Source organism: Antechinus flavipes, chromosome 4 (genome assembly GCF_016432865.1).
Source record: "Antechinus flavipes isolate AdamAnt ecotype Samford, QLD, Australia chromosome 4, AdamAnt_v2, whole genome shotgun sequence".
In the NCBI taxonomy this organism is placed as follows: Eukaryota; Metazoa; Chordata; class Mammalia; order Dasyuromorphia; family Dasyuridae; genus Antechinus; species Antechinus flavipes.
Genome location: NC_067401.1, coordinates 472,347,430 through 472,366,448, shown reverse-complemented (window position 1 = coordinate 472,366,448; position 19,019 = coordinate 472,347,430). Strand labels below are relative to the sequence as shown.

At 54.5% G+C, this 19,019-nt stretch overlaps 1 long non-coding RNA gene across 1 annotated transcript; it reads left to right on the top strand.

Moving 5' to 3' along the window:
- The first annotated feature begins 3,388 nt into the window (after positions 1–3,388).
- Positions 3,389–5,008, top strand: LOC127560547 (uncharacterized). Its single transcript, XR_007953356.1, has 3 exons — positions 3,389–3,876; positions 4,007–4,577; positions 4,691–5,008. It is a non-coding gene; the product is annotated as an uncharacterized LOC127560547 (long non-coding RNA).
- The last annotated feature ends 14,011 nt before the right edge of the window (positions 5,009–19,019 follow it).

The window sequence follows — 19,019 nt, the reverse complement described above, 5'->3', positions numbered from 1 at the left end:
CCCACCCAGGACGGAACTCTCCGAGCCTTGTCCACAGCAGAGCCCGCTGCGTGGGTCCGAGATCTCGTGTGCCCGGGGGTTGCTGGGAGCTCCTGGGGTGGGCGCCTTCCCCAGGGCCGGCTTCGAGGGCTCCTTCCCTCCCCTCCCCCCTCCCTGCTCCTTCCCGCAGTCAGAACTCGGCTCGCGTCCCCCACAAAACATCAAACCTCCCCCCAAAGCATTCCCGGAGCCCCCCCAACGGCGGAATTGCCGGCTTGGGCCGGTCCGCTCGCACCTCCCTCCCAACTGCAGACCTCCTTACCCCCCCCCCCCGCAGAACTTTCTGGGCCCCCCCCGGCCGCGCCCTCGTGGCTCCCTGGGCTTTCTTGTCCCCAGCTTGCCGAGCTCCCGGGATCTTCCGCTCCCAGAATCCTGGCAGCTCTCTCCAAATCAATGAACTCCCCGAGCCTTCCCTCCCCCGCCTCCGGCCACTCGCTGTCCCCGGTTCCCCAGCAGGACACCTTGAGTGTTTGTCTCCCCCCGGAGCAGGACCCCCGGTCTCAGCGCGGCCCCTCCGTGTGTGCTCCTCCCGCCCGCAGATGTCCCAGGGTGCCAGCGGGCCCCTCCCCCCCCCCAGGATCTGCAGACAGTTCTTCCCATGCGTCTCCTCAGCAGTGATGTGCGGGCCTGCCCTTGCCAGCCGCAGAACTCGTGTGTGAGAGAGTGTGTGTGTGTGTGAGTGAGGGTGTGAGTGTGTGTGAGTGTGTGTGCATATGTGAGTGTGAGAGTGAGTGTGTGTGTGTGAGAGTGAGGGTGTGTGTGTGAGAGTGAGGGTGTGTGTGAGTGTGTGTGTGAGTATGTGTGTGTGAGAGTGAGGGTGTGTGTGAGTGTGTGTGTCTCTGTGTGTGAGTGTGTGTGTGAGTGAGTGAGAATGAGTGAGTGTGTGTGTGTGTGTGAGAGTGAGGGTGTGTGTGAGTGAGTGTGTGTGTGTGTGTTTACGTATGTGTGTAAGTGTGTATGTGTGCATCTGAGTGTGTGAGTGAATGTGTGAGTATGTGTGAGTGAGTGTGTGTGTATGTGTGAATATGTTTGTGTGTGAGTGTGAGAGTGAGTGTGTGTGTGAGTGTGAGTGTGTATGTGTGTGAATGTGTATGTGTGTGAGTGTGTGTGTGTGTGTATGTGTGAGTCTGTGTGTGTCTCTGTGTGTGTGAATGTTTGTGTGAGTGTGAGTGCATCTGAGTGTGTGAGAGGGAGTGTGTGTATGTGTGAATATGTGTGTGAATGTGTGAATGTGTATTAGTGTGTGTGTGCATCTGAGTGTGTGTGTGCATGTGTGAGTGTGTGTGAGAGTGTGTGTGTAAGTATGAGTGTGGGTGTTTATGTATGTGTGTAAGTGTGTATGTGTGCATCTGAGTGTGTGTGAGTGAATGTGTGAGTATGTGTGAGTGAGTGTGTGTATGTGTGAATATGTTTATGTGTGAGTGTGAGTGTGTGTATGTGGGTGTGTGTGAGTGTGAGTGAATGTGTGAGTGTGTATGTGTATGTGTGAATATGTTTGTGTGTGAATGTATGTTTGTGTGTGAGTGTGTGTATGTGGGTGGGTGTGAGTGTGAGTGAGTGTGTGTATGTGTGAATATGTTTGTGTGTGAGTATGTGTGTTTGTGTATGAGTGTGTGAGCATGTGTGTGTACGTGTATGTCCTCCACCCTCACCCTTCTCAGACCCAGCAGCAGGAGCAGAACCCCCCGGGCCTCTCCCCATCCCGGCCCGCTGGGCAGCCCTCCCCCTAGAGCTTTGGGAGCAGCCCCCGAGCTGGAAGAGGACTCCCGTGTTGGAACGGGGTCCGCGGGACCCCCAGCCCCAGCCTCCCGTTGCTCCCTGTGGAATCCTTGGCAGGCTCTGGCTGGGGGGTGGGGTGGGGGATGCTGCAGGAGGCTGGTACTGACCCGGACAGGGTGTGGGGGCTGGCTGTGAGGGACTTAACTCATGGGGGGGAGGGGAGGGGGCCGTTCTCCTGCTCCTCCCTTTCCCAGAAGCCCCCCCAGAGGCCGGGGGAACCAGAACTCTCGGTCGGCCAAAAGCTGGCACTGACCAACACGGGCGCCCACAGGAGGATTCGAGGGGCCTTGGGAGGCTGGAGGGGGCGAAGGGGGTGTGGGGACGGCCGGTGGCAGGAAGAGAAGGCCGGGGCTGACCAAGCTCAGAGCAACAATGCCCCCTGGAGGCAGGTCTCAGACTGAGCCCGCTTTGCAGGGTCCAGGGTGGGGTGGGGTGGCTGGGGAGGAGGGTGGGGGAAGGGAGACCGAGGCTGTCTCAGGCTGAGAGGACTGGAAGATTTTGGACTGGAAGGGTCTGTAGAAATGATGCAGCCCCCGGCCGCCCCCTTTCCCCCGCCCGGCCGCCCCCCTCCCCCTGCCCGGCCGCCTCATTTCACAGCAGAGGAAACTGAGTCCCTCGACAACAAAATGAGTCGAGGTAGAGTTGGGATACGTGGATGCTGAGATTTAGGGGTTTCTCCTGCTGGGAGAGGAAGGGTCCCTCTGCCCCCGAAGCCATGGCCCTGAGGGAGACGCCCTCTCCTTCTGCAAGCCTAAGTCACAGGCCAGAAGCTGGCGAGACCTTGGGGGCCACGGGCCCAAGACCTCACGGGCCGGCCCAGCTGGGCCTGGGACTCAAATCCCAGGCCCTTCCCGTGGCCCGTCGGCGGGGGTCTCGGAGCCCGGGCGGGCCCAGCGGCTCTCTCAGCCCAGGAACGGCCTCATCGAGACCCCTTGAGGCTGGACTGCCCTGATGTACACAACGGGCAAGCCCGGCTTTGGGGGCAGCGGGTGCCGCCTTTGCCCCTCGGTACCTGTGTGAATCATCCTTGGCGGCCTCAGTTAATGAGCTCATCCCTTCCCCAGACCCTCTGATCTTGCTTCCGTTCTCCCTTTCGGGCCCGGCTTCCCGCGGCGTCCCTGCCGCTCTCGGGGCCCCCAGTCTCGGTGGTCTGCTCTGCCGGCCCGCCTCCCACCCCTCCCTGCTGGCCCTTGCAGCCCGCCCCTCCCTGCTCCAGCCCAGGCTTCCAGCCGACTAACTGCAGGGAGCTCCTCGGAGCCGAGCCAGCCAGGCAGAGAGGAGAACCAGTCCCCCGGGAGCGGGCGGGGAGGGGGCCTGGGGGGAGCTGCTGCTCCTGGCTGTGCAGCCAAGGCTGTTGTCTCCCTGCCTCCCTCCCTGGCTCAGAATCCGCCACCTTTCTTTGCATATTCTCTTAAGGCTTTGCCAGAAAAGGCCGTGGGGGGCCGGGGGGTGGGCAGGGGGGTTCCCAGGTAACCGGGGCGCTCGGAGGAGCTGGGCTGTGCTGGCAAGGTTTTCCCCTGGCCCTTTTAGCACCCCCATCCCTTTGGGCATCAACTTCCTATTTGGAAACTGGGTCTGAGGTCCCAGCAGGCTTACGTCCTGGTCTGCCTTGGATCAGGGCACTTCTGTGCGGGTCCGGATTTCCCACAGTCCTCCTGGTCTAGATCAAGGGTTCTTAGCCAGGACCCACAGTGCTGAATGGGTTTCAGGAGCTCCGTGAAGTAGCATGGGGAAAAATGACATCTTTGTTTTCACTACCTTCTAACTGAAAGTTAGCATTTCCTCCAATTGTTTAAAATCGTGCTTCTGAGAAAGGGCCCGTGGACTTCCCCAGATCGACTGCCAAGGGTATCTAAGATGCAAAAAAAAAAAAGTAACTACCTGCTCTAAAAATCTCTGAAATCTTTGCTTTTCCTTTGGTATAGGAGGGAAAGCTCTATCTTGCACTTGGGGTGTATCCCGGGTCATCACTTCTTCGGGAGATCCTGGATCCCGTTTCCAGCTGCCTCAGTTTACCTACCTGAAAAATAAGCTATGGAAGCGTCCTCCAGGAAAAAAGTAAATACGGTGCTTTGAGATCTCTCTCATCCTTAAACCTTCACTTGGCCCCTCTCTTCTTCCCTCTCCTTTCTAATAAATGTCCTGGGGGGAAGAACCTGGCCACAGTCTTTCCCTTCTCTTCCTCCAGCACCACTTCTTGACCCCTTGCGATCTGATTCCTCTCCCCATCACTGAAGTGAAACAGCTCTCTCGGAGGCCACCAGCAATCTCCACCGCTAAATCCAATGGCCCTGCGTCCTATACATTATTGGTGGAGCTGTGAACTAGTCCGGCCTCCATGGAAAGCAACTAGGTCCCCAAAGACACCAAGTGACCCATAATGCTACCGTTAAATCAAAGGAAGAGAAGGTCCCCGGATGGTCAGGAATACCTGCAGCAACATTCTGTGGATCAGCAAAATCCCAGGCACTTAGGGATGCCCATCGGTTGGGAAAGATCCCAGCAAACAAGGGATAGCAACGGCCCGGACCATGGCCGGGCTGTGAGAAATGATGAGGAGAGTCAGAGGATCCTGGGGAGAGTTGCATGACGTAATGCAGAGGGGAGGCGCAGAATCAGGAGATCAGCTAATTCTCACGTAACAATATCATCCAGACGAACAACTCGGAAAGTGTCTCGGAAGAATTCCGATGCGTTCAGTGACCAACCAGGAAGGAAGGACCGAGGACGAAGCACCTCCCTCCTCTCCCTACAGAAAGGTGCCGGCCTGGAGACGGGATGGGGGGTCCGGCTCTCATCGCAGCGTTTCAGGGATTTGGCTGCTCGTATCCATTACAAGCATTTTCTCTCTTTTTCTTTTTTTTCAATCTAGGGTGGGATAGGAGAGGGCTGGGAGAGAAAGGAAGAAAAAGGAAGGAAGGAAAGGAGATCGAAAAGAGTCGTTGCAACATTGCCTTTAAAGTGTTCAGAAGACCGTACAGAACGAACTACAGAGCAGCAGGACAGATTCGAAAGTTATCTCGTGGATTTATTACACACGTAAAGAGAAAGTCAGGTTGTACTTGATAGCGTGTGGAGTTCTGGGTACAATCTTTTCTCTTCTGTGTAAATGGCAATGTGGAGTTTTTTGGCATTTAGTTTCAGGATAAAAAAATTAAAACGAAGAAAACAATAAAAACCAATGACCTTTTCTTGGGCCTCCTCTTGCTCTGCAGTTTTCTCATTGAGGGCGCTCTCCTCTCAGACTCTCTGGGTTGTCTTTTCCTTTGCTTTCCCCCTCTTCTCTTCCTCTTTTTCTTTTTTCTCTTTCTCCTCTCCACCTTTTTCCCTCCTTTCCCTCTCCTTTTTCCTATTCTGTTCCCTATCCCTTTCTCTATTCCTTCTCTCCTTTTTCTCTCTTTTCCTTTGCTTCTCCCCCACTCCTAGAGCTCCCGAAGGGAGACACAGGCCCCCGGCGCAGGCCCGGCAACGGTCAGGCCCCTGTCTGAGAGACCGCAGCGGCTCCCGGGGCTTTAGAATAAAATGCAGGGTGCCCTTTTCAGCAGCCACGCTTTGCCAGTCTGAAGCCAGCCTGCGTCCGTTTGTGGGATGCACACACATTAGTCTCCTCTCTGTGCCCTAACCGGACGGGCGCCTCGGTGCTCTCCCGATGCAGCCTTCCTGTTCCTTCCTGACTTTGCAGCGGGCGGGATGCCCCCTCTCCTCAGCTCCAAGTTCCAAGCTCAAGGCTCAGCTCAGTATCCCCGTCCTTACTCCCAAAGTAGCTAATTCCATCTTTATTGTGCACATCACATCCTGTGTCTAGTACAGTTATTTGTTAGATTTCAACTTAGAGCTCGAAAGGCCCTTGGAAGCCGTCAGGTGGAGCCTTTTACAGAGAAGGAGACTGAGGCACGGGGGCGGGCGGTGACTCCCTCGAGGTCACACGCTTTGGGTGTGTCCGGAGCCGGGGCCTTGGTGCGAAGTGCCCGCCCTGCGCATGGTCTCAGGGTCTCCATGGGGAGAGCGGGGACCAGGGACAGCGCTCTCTCCCCCTCAGCTCTGACACTCTGCCCATCCCCAGCGTTCACACTCTGCGCTCCCAGGCCCTGCGGCCCCCCCACTGGGTGGAGGTTCTGCCCCTCAAAGGGGAGGATATTCTCCTGGGGCACATGTCCTGCTGCCCCCCCGGCCCACAAACATGGCCTGGGTCACTGCGACCCGGGCCGGGCTCTGCCGCTGACCGCCGGGAGGTTCCAGTAACGCCTGCCCAGAGCGCAGCAGCGGCAGGTGCTCGGCTGGGAGCCAGACCCCGGATGCTGGGGGGGAGGGGAGGCAGCAGGGCGGGGGGAAGGGCGGAGAGGGGCCGAGGGGACGGCGGGCGGGCGACTCAAGGCCGTTCTCCCAGAGCAGGAGGGAGGCGAGAGCTGGCAGGAGTGTCCCTGCAGAGAACAGCACCAGTTACCCCGGTCGGGCTTTTCTCTGAGCCACATCCTGGTCCTTTGAGGGGGCAGAGGCAAACAAGACCCTCCGAAGCCCCTCTGCCCTGGACTCAGTTCCCTTTCCGGGCAGATGGAGGCGATAACGCCGGTCCTGACTGCCACACGGGAGGGCAGGTAAAGACCTGCCGGGGCCTCCCGGAGAGCCTTGGAGAGCCTGGATTGTCACCCCAGGGCCCGAGGCGGTTGTGGGGAGGGGGGGTCTCAGGCAGGAGCCCGGGACTTAACCGAGTCAGAAGGATGGGGATGTGCTGAGGGACTGAATGAGATGGGGACTGGGGGAGGGGAGAGGCCTAACCGAGCAGTCCACAAGCACTGATTAAGCTCCGACTGTGTGCCAGGTGCTGGGGATTTGAAACCGTCTCGAACTCCCAGGATTGTGCGGTGATGCAGACACGGGCGGTGGTACCTGTCAGAGCAGCCCCTCCGAGAGAAGGAGCCGAAGCTGCTCTTGGGGCCAGAGCTGCAGGAGACGGGGCAGCTGGGGGCATCCCGGGCGGCCCACGGACCCTGGCTCCGGTGTCAGGAAGGCCCCAATTCAATCCCACCTCGGACGGGTGGTCTTGGGCAGGTCACCCGGCTGCAGCCTCCCTTATCCCCCCGGAGAAGGAAACGACAAACCACTCCGGCGTCTGTGCCCAGAAAAGCCGGTCGCCAGCGATGGCGGGCTGCGGTCTGGGGGTCACGGAGAGCCCCTGAGCAACAAGCTCTCCTCCGATCGCGGGCTTCCTTCAACGGACCCTGGGCTGGCACGAGCCTCGGCTTCAATCAGGCGGAGGTTTGCTCTGTCTCCCGTGGAGCTGGCTGGCAGCCCAGCTCCCTCCGATATCCCTGTTCTTTCCACCCCCCTTCTCTCCCACCCTTCTCGCTCTCCCAGTTCCTCTGTCTCCTCCCTCCTTTCCCCTCTTTTTCTTCTCTTTTCCTTCCTTCCTCTTCTTATCTTTTTCTTCTCTTCCTATCCTTCCCCTTCCCTTTCTTTATTCCCTCTCTCCCTCTTCCTCTCCTCTCCTTTCTTCCTCTCTCTTCCTTTCCTCTTTATTACTTCTCTTCCCCCCTTCCTTTTCCCTCTTAACTTTCCCTTTCTTCTCTTCACTCCTCCCTTCTTTGCCTTTCTCCCCTCTTCTCTTCCTCTTCTCTTTCACCCTTTCCCTCACCTTTTCTCTCCTTTCCCCCTTTCCTATTCTTTCCTCTCCCTTTCTCTCTTCCCCCTCTTCCTTCTTTTCTCCACTCCTCCTTTCCTTGTCTTTCCCCTCTCTTTCTCTCCTCCTCTTCCCCCTCTTCCTATTCTGTCTTCTCTCCTTTCTCCCTTCTTTTTTCTACTCCCCCTTTCCTTGCCTTTCCTCCTCTTTCTCTTTCACTTCTTTTTTCTCTTTCTCCCTTTCCCTTACCTTCTTTTCCCTCTCCCATTTCCTATTCTGTTCCCTATCTCTTTCTTTATTCCTTCTCTCCCTTTCTCTCTTTTCCTTTGCCTTCCCCCTCTTCTCTTCCTCTTTTTCTTTTTTCTCTTCCTCCTCTCCCCCTTCTTTCCCTCCTTTCCCTCTCCCTTTTCCTGGTCTGTCTCCCTCCCTTTCTCTATTCCCTCTCCCCTCCTCTCCTTGCTTTCCCTCTCTCCCTCACCTTCTCCCTCTTTCCCCCAGCCCTGAGCCTCATGGGTGCCTTTCCTCTCAGGGCCAGCCTCCCAGTTAGAGCTGTTGGAAGGGGGGGCTCCCCTGGGGGTCGGAGCACGGTGGGTGGGTGTCTATCGGGGAGCCTGGTGTGTGGGCTCTTCCCCAGCCCTGGCCCTGAGGGCTTCTGGGGCTGCTGCTTCTCCCTGCATCTCCCTCAGCCTCCCACCCGAGCCCGCCTCTCCAGCTCCCTCTGACGTGGAGTCTGAATGGAGGAAATTAGGTAAATACTGAGGGCGGAGTTGACAAATAGATGACTTGGTAATTGAATTTGTTTCCCCCTGGCTTCCCTGGGAGAGAGGAGAGAGGAGCCCCCAGCAGCCGGGCTGCCTGGCAGGGATGCCATGGAAAGGGCTGGAGAAGTGCAGGCCCTGCCCCTGGGTGTCCAGACATGGACCAGGGGCCACTCCCTAAGACAGCGGCCATGGTGAGGGGGGCACAGTCCCCTGCAGGCTCCCCCCCCCTTTCTAGTCTCCCTCCCACCGGCTCCCCCACCCCACGCACCGCATCCTGAGTTCCGCCCTGGATGGCTTTGAAGGAGTGAGTGGATCCGGTGCTCACCGTGGCCCTACTCAGCACGGGGAGGTGCTGTGGGAAGGACCCTGAATTTGGAGTCCCAAGCCCTGGGTTTGAATCTAAACACTGTCCCTGTGGCCAAGTCCCGGCACTTAGATGACCTTGGAGGTTCCTTCTAGCTCTTGCCCTAGGATTTGTCCTCTCTTTGAACCTTGGTTCTCATCTGTGAAATGGGAAGTTCAGTCTCCCTTGTCCTCCTCCCGCCCCCCCCCCCAATTCCGTGGTCTCTCCCCCCTCGAACATCCTCAGTCCTTGTTCTGGGATAGTGGTCAGCTCCACATCCCCACGAACCTCCCCAGGGGACTCGAATTTTCCTAGGAAACCGTAGAAGGCTGAGGAAGGATCAAGGATTGGGAGCAGGGGGAGGGGCCGCTGGGCATCTTCCCTTGCTTATGGCCTGGGTCTTGGGCAGTCCTTCTGGGGAAGGCTGGGGACCCCTTCTCAGAGCAAGGTTTCAAAATAGGTAAAATACAACACACAAGGTTGCGAAAGAAGCTACTGATACTGAAATATGGAAATACTTTTTAGAAGCCAAGTTAAGACGTCCACTGGGCATTTAAGGCCGAGGAAAAGGAGGGCCAGTGAAGGGAAGGATCTTTGCCAAGGTCACACAGGTCAGAATTGGCAGCGCAGAGACTCAGCCCCACATCCTCTCATTTAAAATCCAGGACGTTTCCCATAATACCTGGACTCTTTCTTTCTTTCTTTCTTTCTTTCTTTCCTTTCCTTTCCTTTCCTTTTCCTCCCTCCCTCCCTTCCTTCCCTTCTCTCTTTCTCTGTCTCTCTCTCTCATCCTTCCTTCCTTCTTCCCTCCTTCCCTCTCTCTCCCTCTTTCTTTCTTAATAATAGATTTTCTTTTCTTTTTCTTTTCAAAACATATTCATAGATAATTTTCAACATTCATGCTTTTAAAACCTTGTGTTCCAAATTTTTCTCTCCCTTCCCCCCACCCCCTCCCCTAGACAGCAAGTAATCCAATACATGTTAACCACGTGCAATTCTCCTATATATATTTCCACAAATAACTTGCTGCACAAGAAAAATCATATCAAAAGGGGAAAAATGAGAAAGAAAAAAGCAAGCAAGCAAACAATTACAGAGAGAGTGAGGATGCTGTGCTGGGATCCGCCCTCAGTCCCCACAGTCTCTCTCTGGGTGCAGGCGGCTCTCTTCATCTCGAGACCATTGGAACTGAATCCGCAAGGAGCATGTCTTAAATGCCTACTATGCGCCAGGCCCTGTGCCAAGGGCTTTACAAATACTGGTTGGTCTGCTCCTCACGGGCGCTGCAGCTATCCTGCTTCACACCGAGGGAACCAAGGTAAGCAAAGGTGAAATCACTTGTCCCGGGCCGTGTCTCTAGGGAGCATCTGAGGCTAGATTTCAGCTCGGCGCCTCTGACTCCAGGCCCAGAGCTCTGTTACGGGATCACCTTGTAGAACAATTATAAAAACGTCCGGAGAAACTGGTGGTGGAGGAAGTCGCTGAGATAATTGAGGGTGCGATATATAAAGATACTTTGAAGGAAGGAAAGAGGCCAAAGGTATGAAAATGATTCTGGACCTTTTTTGTTGCTGAGGCAGTTGGGGTTAAGTGACTTGCCCAGGGTCACACAGCCAGGACATGTTAAGTGTCTGAGGCTAGATTTGAACTCAGATCCTCCTGACTTCAGAGCTGGTGCTCTACCCACTGCCCCACCGAGCTGGTCCAATTCTGGATCTTTTAGATAACAAAACCGAACAAACATTGACAGCCATCACCTGGAACGTCAACTGTCCACCTCCAGTCTTTGTGCAGTCACCCCGTACACGAATCGAGAATGCCCCCGATGACAGCCGGCCGGTCGTAATCACCATAAGGAGGGATTGTTTCTCAAACAAACAGAGAGAAAATAAAACGACTCCGTGCCTACTGTGTGTAGGTTAGGAGGAAGCATTTGATTGGCCGAGCGGGCGCTCCTGGGAGGCCCTTCTCCAAGAAAGCGCCTCCGCGTCTGCGCCAAGATCAGTCCGGATTCCTCGGAACATATCCCGCCAGAAGTGACCCTGGTCACCCACCTTCTGAACGTCAAACGGGGCAGAAAAACGAGGGGGAGAATGGGGGCCAAAGGCGCGCGACCCTGTCATAAAGGAGACCCAGGCCGAGGCTGAAAAGAGATTCTCCGGCGGGGGGAATCCTCCAGGTTTTTTTTTAAAGGCAGATGCCGTGATGCTGACGGGGTTAGGCCCTGCAGAAATCCGTCACCTTTCAAGAGTGTCACCTCACCAAACACCTGGGAAAGACCAAGTGGATAAAGAAGAAGCCTTTTGCTCAGATTACGTAGCTCGCTTGAAGGGACGGCCTATAGAGCTCCTCCTCCGAGGAATCTATCTGAGAGAAACATCACATGTGTGAGTGAGTGTGTGTGTGTGTGTGAGTGTGTGAGTGTGTGTGAGAGTGTGTAAGTGTGTGTGAGAGTGTAAGTGTGTAAGTGTGTGTGTAAGTGTGTAAGTGCGTAAGTGTGTAAGTGCGTGAGAGAGTGAGTTTGTGAGTAAGTGTGAGTGTGTAAGTGTGTGTGAGAGTATGTGTGTAAGTGAGTGTGTAAGTGTGTGAGAGTGTAAGTGTGTGAAAGTGTGAGTGTGTAAGTGTGTGTGAGTGTGTAAGTGCGTGTGTGCGAGTGTGTAAGTGCGTGAGAGAGTGAGTTTGTAAGTGTGAGTGTGTGAGAGTGTGTGTAAGTGTGTGTGAGAGTGTGTGTAAGTGAGTGTGAGTGTGTGTAAGTGTGAGTGTATAAGTGTGTGTGAGTGTGTGAGAGTGTGAGTGTGTAAGTGTGTGTGAGTGTGTAAGTGCGTGTGTGCGAGTGTGTAAGTGCGTGAGAGAGTGTGTTTGTGAGTAAGTGTGAGTGTGTGAGAGTGTGTGTAAGTGTGTGTGAGAGAGTGTGTGTAAGTGAGTGTGAGTGTGTGTAAGTGTGAGTGTATAAGTGTGTGTGAGTGTGTGTGAGATTGTGAGTGTGTAAGTGTGTGTGTGAGTGTGTGCACACGGCTCCACACTGGAACAGCACAGGAGGCCTAGAATTGAACAGGACAAGGGGAAAGGACTGGGTTTCCTTAAGGAAACTGCAAACCATTTTCAAGATCTCCACCTTCCCATGGAACAAAGGCCTGTTTTTAATGCTCAGGACTCTAGCAGCGTGCAGAAATGGGAGAGTGATAGGGAGGACAGCAATCCCCGAAAAACTGGGAAACCAATATGAGCCAAAAGGCGGCGGAGAGGCAGGTGGCGAGTGTGAGCTGGCTGTAGCTAATGAGCATCGGCAAAGTAAAAATGTCACCGGGGACTGTTTGACAGGAAGAGGAGGTGAGTTGGTTGTGGGGTGAGAATGACTATGACAGATGGACAACCCGAGAGTGCCATTGGTACAGAAATGTTAGGAGAGAAAAGGAACCAAAAATGGGAGGGCCCCACCGGAGGGACTATCTGGGGGCTCGGGATGAGGGGACTCTGGACGGTTGGTGATGTAGAATGTGGGAGGGGATGCTGCCATCATCACCAGCAGTGCCACCATCACTGCTGCCATCATCGCCACCATCATCACCACTAGCAGCGCCATCATCACTGCCGCCATTCCCACTATTGTAACTATCGCCATTCCCGCCGTCACTGCCCCCATTCCCGCCCTCACTGCCGCCATTCCCACTATTGTAACTATCGCCATTCCCGCCGTCACTGCCCCCATTCCCGCCGTCACTGCCCCCATTCCCGCCATCACTGCCCCCATTCCCGCCCTCACTGCCCCCATTCCCGCCGTCACTGCCGCCATTCCCGCCCTCACTGCCGCCATTCCCGCCGTCACTGCCGCCATTCCCGCCGTCACTGCCGCCATTCCCGCCCTCACTGCCGCCATTCCCGCCGTCACTGCCCCCATTCCCGCCGTCACTGCCGCCATTCCCGCCGTCACTGCCGCCATTCCCGCCCTCACTGCCGCCATTCCCGCCGTCACTGCCCCCATTCCCGCCGTCACTGCCGCCATTCCCGCCCTCACTGCCGCCATTCCCGCCGTCACTGCCGCCATTCCCGCCCTCACTGCCGCCATTCCCGCCCTCACTGCCCCCATTCCCCCCGCCCTCACTGCCCCCATTCCCGCCGTCACTGCCGCCATTCCCGCCCTCACTGCCCCCATTCCCGCCGTCACTGCCCCCATTCCCGCCGTCACTGCCCCCATTCCCGCCATCACTGCCGCCATTCCCGCCCTCACTGCCCCCATTCCCGCCATCATCACTGCCGCCATTCCCGCCCTCACTGCCACCATTCCCGCCCTCACTGCCCCCATTCCCGCCATCATCACTGCCGCCATTCCCGCCGTCACTGCCCCCATTCCCACCGTCACTGCCGCCATTCCCACCATCACTGCCGCCATTCCCGCCACCATTCCTGCCGCCATTCCCGCCGTCACTGCCGCCATTCCCGCCCTCACTGCCCCCATTCCCGCCATCATCACTGCCGCCATTCCCGCCCTCACTGCCACCATTCCCGCCCTCACTGCCCCCATTCCCGCCATCATCACTGCCGCCATTCCCGCCGTCACTGCCCCCATTCCCACCGTCACTGCCGCCATTCCCACCATCACTGCCGCCATTCCCGCCACCATTCCTGCCGCCACATCCAGACTCATTGCCCTAGGGAATGCCTGATGTACCGGTGCAACTTTGCAGTCCCCAGTCAGAGTCACTCGGAGCACTGAGGGATTCGCTCAGGCCCCGCTGCCAGGGCGCCTCAGACCCTGGACCTGGTGCTCGGACCCAGTTCTTCCCGACACGGAGGAGATTTCTCTCTGCGTTATTTCAGGCTTCCTCTCTTCAGCACCGTCTGATTGCTGGGAACGATGAGCGTTTGTCTGAGCCGAGTTGACCGCGAGGGCCGGGGCTGTGGTCTCTGCCTTGCTCCGGGGGGCCGGGCCACCTGTTGCTGTTGCAGGACTCTTGGCCAGGGCTGGGGGGCTTCCCGCTGGGGATCCCGTCCGGCTCCGAGGGTCTGTGATGCCGGTGGGACCCGGGGTGTCAGCCTCATAAATGACGTCAGAGCCAAAACTGGGTCCGTGTTCGGGAGAGGGAGTGAGCTCCCCACCAGCAGAGCTGTCCTACATGGCTCAGACTTCCGGGGAAGAGAGCGAGCGCCCCGTCACTGAGGGTATTCGCGCTGAGGCGCGATGGCCATTTGTCGGCCCTTGTTTGCCCGAGAGTCTCCATTCCCGGGGTGAGTTTCACTAGATGAATGACGCGGCCTCGACCGAGCTCCGCAAACCCCACGGCCCGGCCCGGACAAGGAAGGGCAGAGACTCGGAGCAGAGGCATCGGTCCGAAACGGCCCGGGAGACCTTGGGCTCCAGCTCCCGCCTCCTCCCGCTGCCCCGACAAGAAGCTGTGTCGGGGGCTCCACATCCCGAGGGGCCTCTGAGCTGCTGCCAGCCCTGGCGCCGCGGGGGCTACGAAGGAGCCGGGCGGGTCTGCGGGAGGACGCGGGGAGCCGGACCCCGGTGCCCTGGAGCGCGGAGATGCACCTGGACGGGCCCTACCCAGGGACGCTGCTGAGAGGCCGCGAGGCAGGGGGCAAAGCTCGGGACCCGGGGCCACGTCTGGGCGCCGTGGGGCTCCGGATGTCGCGGTCCCAGCCCGAGCCTGTTTTCTGAAAAACGGTCACAGGGAGAGGCCCCCACAGGGGCCGGGCCGGGTCCCCGGGGATGGGCTTCAGACCTTCGAGGTTGCCGACGTCACGGCCTAGAGGCCCTGCCCCCTGCTCCCGTGGGCTGTGGCTGCTCCTGGGGAGGGGGCGGCTTTGTCAGGAGCCCGGGCTGGGCCCGTCCCCGCTGGTGCTTAGCTAATGCTGCTGACTCCCCCGCTGCGAGATTTATTGGGCTAATGTTCTCGCACATTTTTTACTCTTTCCTAATGACTCTTTTCCACCAGGGGATGTCTGGGAAATGCTTCTTACTTTTGCCCATTGGGGAGGGCCAGGAGGCAGGCTGGGAGATGAGGGGCTCTCTATCTTGCTTTCTGTCTCTCTCTCCATGTCTCTGTATCTTTGTATGTCTCTCTCTGTCTCTGTCTCTCTGTCTCTCTGTCTCTCTGTCTCTCTCTGTCTCTCTCATGTGGTTTCTGTCTCTCTCTGTCTCTGTCTCTTTCTCTCTCTCTGTGTCTCTGTTTCTGTCTGTCTCTGTCTCTGTCTCTGTCTCTGTCTCTGTCTCTCTCTCTCTCATGTGGTTTCTGTCTCTCTGTCTCTCTCTCTGTCTCTCTCTCTGTTTCTCTCTATCTCTCTCTGTCTCTGTCTCTGTCTCTGTCTCTCTGTCTCTGTCTCTCTCTCTATCTCTCTCTGTCTCTCTGTCTGTCTCTCTGTCTCTCTCTGTCTCTCTGTCTCTCTCTCTCGGTTTCTGTCTCTCTCTGTCTCTGTCTGCCTCTCCTCTTCTCTTCCCTTCCCTCTTTCTCTCCCCTCCCCTCCCCTCTCCTGTCTCCTCCCTCCTTTTCTCTTTTTTCTCTTCTTTCCTCCCTCCTTCTCTTCCTCCTTCCCCTTTTCCCTCCCCTTCCCCCTCAGGAGGACCAGGGACTCTGGGTGGGTAGGAGCTGGTGCCTGATGGGAAGGAGCTGGAGGGAGGTCAGCCCCAGTTGAGCAGGAAATATAAACGGAAGGCCCCAGGCAGGCCCCATATGGTCCTGTTTAACCATCATCCCCTTCTGGGTGATGGGTGGGAGGGAAGGAAGCAGAGCAAGATGACGGACACGAATGACCTAGTTGCACGCTTCCTGAGCCGGGCCTAGGAGAGAGGCTCCTGGGGAGGAAGGGCAGCTTTTGGGGTGGGGGGAGGCTCCAGCTGGGGCAAACTCTTTCCCTAACTGTCCTCCTGCATTAACTGACTGCAAAGAGGGGTGGGTGGAGATTGAGGGAGGTGCCCTCCCCCCCTAAACATCTGGATGCTTTTAGACAGACGGGTTGGGGGTCTCGTCCAACCCCCCCAACTTTCCCCAGGGAGAACAGGCCGCCGTCCCCACATCTGCAAGAGGGGACAGGAAGTGGAGGGGGGGAGAAAGAACTTGGGGCTGGAGCTAGCCGTGGGACCTGGGAGGACCCCGAGGCTCTCTCTCCTCTCCCCGTCTCCGGGTCCCACCATCCCCCTCTGGAGCCGGTCTATTCTACTTTGGAAGACCTAGGTTTGGAAGTCCACCCTGATGCCTTGTCCAACTTTGCTTCTGGACAACCGGACTTTTGCTCTTGGTTCTGCCCTCCGGGGCAGCAGAACCAGGCCGGCCCTTCTTCCATGAGACAGTCCTTCAGAGACTCAAAGAAAAACTGCCGCTAGCCCCCCAGGTCCTGCCCCCAAGCGTTCTCTTTTTCAGGCTAAATGCCCTCAGTTGATGGACTGACATTTATTTGGCAGGGTTCTTCAACATCATTTGGCTGCCTCATTTTACAGACGAGGAAACTGAGACCCAGAGAGGAGAATGTTCTCAGTTTCTCTTTTGTCTTTGAATCCCCAGTACTTAAACATGGTGCTTGGTATGCAACAGGTGCTTGATAAATGCTTCCCGATTGGTTGCGCAATCATAATTATTTGCGTTTGTGTCTCAAAATCTCTTTTCTCCAAGCCATATCTCCATGCCCTAGAGATCCCTGAGGCTACTGAGTCCCATCCCCTCATTTTATAGATGAGGAAACCAAGTGACTTGCTTCGTGGGATTTGATTCCAAGTCCGGACCCTCTTCACGCCACCATTTTATTTTACTTCCCCTGAGCCTTCTCTCCTTATGGCTAAAATTCCTTATTTCGCGTGTACGCTAGACCAGACAAGGTGGCCTTTTGGTTGTTCTTCATTCGTACCCCTTCACCTCCCACCTCCACACTTTTGCTCAGGTTGTTCCTCATTTCTGGAGTGTCCCGACTCTACCCCTTAGAGTCCATGCTTCCATTTCATTCTCCTCTCCCCAATTGACTCTTAATTTTTTTTAAATTTCCAATTCCAAATTCTCTCCTTTTCTTCCTCCCTCATTGAAAAGCCAACCAATAGGATAAATGGTTTCTTATTTTCCCATCACCTAGCACAGGACTGGGCACACAGTAGGTGCTTAATAAGTGTTTTTGCTTGACACCGTGCTTTATTTCTTTTAAAAAATTTAATCAATTTTAAAAATACATATTGCTTTCTGAATCATGTTGGGAGAAAAAAATCAGAACAGAAGGAAGAAACCCTGGGAGAAAACAGAAAACAGACAAAAGAGTGAACGTAGCATGTGTTGCTTTACATTCAGTCTCCGTAGTTCTTTTTCTGGATGCAGACGGCATTTTCTGTCCAAAGGCTACTGGGATTGCCTTAGACTTTATTTCCTTTTTTTGACTGAGACCCCCAGAGTTTTCCGGGACCGTGTCTTTCTGAAATTTGGTCTCTCCTTCACTGTCCTGCACAAAGCAGACTCTTGTTAAGTTTGTTGCCACTGCTGTGTGCTATAGACCTTGGGAAAAGCCCTTTTTAAATCCCAGTTTCTGCCTTTTTAAATTAAGAGGTTTGAATGAAATATTCTCTCTCTGTTCCCAATTCTCTACCCTTCTGGGTAGAGTAGGAGAGAGCACTGACACCAGAACTTTGATTTAAAACCGGAAGGGCCGCTTTCGGTCAGGTAGGCCAAAGTGGGAGGCCGCTTTCCCAGCTCCCTCTTACTAGTTGGCCAGGCCCCGGAAGGGGACTTATCACTTATCTTTAGGATTCTATGGGTAACCATGTCAGGCTAGATTTCTAGTACTGACACCCATGAGCCCCCATCGGTGTGGCTTCCATTAAGAGCGGTCAATCAGCTTCAACAAGCTTTAGACAAGGGATATTTTACTAAGCTGATAAAATAAGAACAGAACTTAGAAAAACATTCTCCCCCAAACGTGGAGTTATTCTCTCACCTTGTTCACAGGAGAGCTTGGGGAAAGTGAATTTAAGCTTCTTAGACCAGTGGGGCACACATGTAAGGAACACGTGGTGAAAAAGTAAATTCACAATTCCTGCTGCTTTATGGATTGGAAGTCCTTTCTTTTTTATTTTTTTTTAAATTTTATTTAATTTAATTTTTTTCTTTTTTATTTTTTTGGAAATCCTTTCTTAAAGAACACATTTGTCACTTTTCTCTGGTCCTACTCCCTGAAGTGACTTTCCCCCTTTATTACCTATTCTTGGATCTGTCCATGTCTATGTTTATATTTGTGTTTGGTGCCTCTTTCTCTCCTTTTCCAGGTATAGTCTTTCCTTTCTCAGTTATTTGCCCTAAGTATGTCTCTCAGCTGGAGAGTTTTTTTTTCCTCCTTCTTAGCTTTTTTTCCCCAGGGACACAGTCAATGGAAGGGGGGGAGGAGATGGAAACTATACCTTCCTATACCTTCTCAGGGGCCTGGACCTGGAGCCTTTTACCACTTAATAACTACTGAATTTTTTTTCAAAATTTAAAGTCCTCGAGGATAAGGTTAGTTCATTTAGTTCACCAACCGCCTTGCTCCCCTCCTGCTCTAATTAAAGAGGAATTCACATCTGACAAAAGGTTCACAAGGTCTAGACAATTTTGTTTACAAATTTTAAAAACCCAGTTCTGTATGTTGACTGATTGAATTAAGGGCTTGCACTTTTCTTTCTTATGTTCTCTCCCCGGATAAACATTTGCTGTCCCCAGACAATTAACTGGGTAAAGTCTATAGTCCCAAATCCTAAATAGTTTTCTAATGACTTATAGAGCTTTAAGCACAGTTCTTTTTCAGGACCCTCTACTAAGACCTTATAGAAATCCATATGGCGCAGTTCACAAACTACTGGGAAATAAAGCTTCTTCCATACTTCTGAACTATAGCGTGACACAACTTACCAGTCAGATGTAATTTTGCAAAACTCTCATAGGCCACTGCCTGTCTCGATGCTTGCAAAGGTTTTTCTCATTAACAAGAAAGAAAGAAAAAGCAGAAGATAATCAGTCCTTCCTCATAGTCCCTATAGAGCCACCAGAACAGTTAAGGCTCTTTGCTTAGAGATTAAGGAGCCGGGATCAATTGGAAGCCACTCCGTAACTCAAGTAAGAAACTCATGAGCCCCCGTCAGTGTGTTTCCATTAACAGCAGTCAGTCAGTTAATGTGAAATAGCTGCTAATGTGAATTAATATGAATTAATGCTTATGTAGCAACTCTAATCCACGGGCATCAGGTGGGGGGCACTCCTCTGTTTGGGCTCCATTGAATATTAAGGACTACAATAAATCAGCATTAGGTCTAGGGGGAACAGGGACACTTTCTATCTCTCCCTTCTTGCCTCCCTCTCTGTTTCTCTGTCTCCGTCTCTCCAATCATAAAAAATTCTTTTGTATTCTAGCAACACAGGGCACCCCAAAATTAACTGGAAATCAACCCCATCTCTCAAATATCAAAGAAGTGTGGGGCCATCGTGGAAAAGAGCTGATAGTTAAAATTTCAGTGTGAACATTTATATTTCAGAAATTG